General features: G+C 41.2%; 1 pseudogene; it reads left to right on the forward strand.

The window, feature by feature from the left end:
• LOC102856876 overlaps positions 1–2,035 on the forward strand; it is a 63,608-nt pseudogene that overhangs the window by 35,761 nt on the left and 25,812 nt on the right.

The following is a 2,035-nucleotide window of genomic DNA, read 5'->3' on the forward strand; positions in this document are numbered from 1 at the left end:
ATAGTTCACAAAGAAATGGAACCATTAAGGATTACTTCACAGGGCCCAAATGTGCCCGGGTACAGAGTTAGATAAAAAACATACATTCAAGCAAGATTTCTTTGTATTCATAAACTGTGCTTTCTCTCATTTTGCAACAACCTTATCAAGAGCAGGAACATTTGTTTCTACTCTCACAAAAGTCAGTGTCTAAAGATGTCTGGGACCTGCTTGTAATCTTCCTTTTCATGAGAGCTGCTTGCAACCTTCCTTCTGAAGATACCTCTGTGTGCAAGGCATACAGTCACATCCCAAGGATGCAGCCCCTTATATTCTTTGCCCCTTACACATGCCCAAGGGGTAGCTCCAGAACCATGCTTGCTAATGAAACATGGTGTTACCACTCACAGACTGGCTTTATGAACCCTGGGAGAACTGAGGCAATAAACATCTAATATCATATCAATGGAGGCTGCCCTCCGGATGACTCTGAAATGGTTTGTGACCTACAAAACCAACTGGTGTTCCACTTGTGTGTCATGATAGAGTAAATATAAACTTGATTTCTCAGAATGCTAATTTAGAGGGTCTGTGGTGCACACAGACTCACACCCATCTTGCATAGGATGCTGGTTGTGAACAAGGATGACTTGACCCAGCACGCTTCCAAATCATTGCCATTCTTTGCCTGTAAAGCAGCCAGGGACTTATGGGTATCTCTACTGCTTTGAGACATGCTTGCATAGAGAATACCCAACATTCATTTCCGTTTACTACACTTTAATCATAGCATGTCCGCAAAATGCATTTCCACAGAGATGAAATATTCTCCTTTGTTTTCTGACCTCCACAATCTAGCCATTGCCAGTGGGGATCAAAGAATATAATGGACTGAAATGAAAAATAAATAAAGCTGTTCCCAATGAGTTGATTTTTGAGCCATAGTAATAACTACATATGTGCACAGTAGCACTGAGCTTCATGGGATTTTCGAAACTGCGACTTTTCAGAAACTCATATCCAGACCTTTCTTCCAAGGCACCTTTAGTGGGTAAAGAACCACCTACTTTTCGGTTAGTAGGCACATGCTTGACTTCTTGTGCCACCCATTCAGTGATTAAATAGTGTCTTCTCAAAAGCTTTGTCCTAATTTTAACCCCTAGTATCAGAGACCTTGAATTCCTTTGGAAATAGTGTCTTTGGAGATAGAATTATGGATCTTGAGACAAGGTCATTCTGGATTTAAAATGGTCCGTAAATCTAGTAACTGGTGTCCACATAAGAGAAGTAAAGGTGGATTTAAGACACAGAAAAATTCAGGGGAAAGTACATGAAGATCAGTATGGTGTTTGGGATGATTCATTTACACATCAAGGAAAGCAACCAAAAGCAAGGAGGGGCATTGAACAGATTTTCCCTCAGAGCCTCCAGAAGGAATCAACTCCGCTGGCCCTTTGACTTCTAACTTCTAGCCTCTAGAACATGCTTTCTTTTAAAATTCTATTGCTTTTAGCTACCATGGCAATTTGTAACAGACACCTGAGGAAACAAATGTAGGGAAAGATTCTCCTGGCATCAGGAAGGAGGACAAAGGCTAAGATCTATCACAGGCAAATCTCTCCTCTGCTTTATGCCTATACACACACTAGCATTTCATCTTTTGCCTGGAGCCTGGGCCCCATCCTAAGTCCTGCTCCAAGCCCAGCTGCCCCTGCAATGCCTGATGTTTCAAAATTACACCGAGTTCCCTCCCAAGACTCCTTTCATTCACAATGTAGTCTACTTGACAATAGGTCAAATAGGCGTGAGGATGTTGTTAGCCTATTTTGCTTTCCTCTATTCTCCACCAATATTTCTACATATCCTAGAAGCTTGTGAACGAGTCTTTCATCTGCCTGCTTATCTCATCATCCCAAGGGATACACCGTCTATTACTTTTGTTCCTTAATGAATCTAAAAATATAAAGCCACAGCCCACACCATTTACAGATGAAATGGACAGCATTCTCATGAATCATCCATCTATGATTTTATGACACACAAAGCTGTCATTTTT

Source organism: Elephantulus edwardii, unplaced genomic scaffold (genome assembly GCF_000299155.1).
Source record: "Elephantulus edwardii isolate Elephantulus edwardi_28Jun2011 unplaced genomic scaffold, EleEdw1.0 scaffold00075, whole genome shotgun sequence".
Taxonomy (NCBI): Eukaryota; Metazoa; Chordata; class Mammalia; order Macroscelidea; family Macroscelididae; genus Elephantulus; species Elephantulus edwardii.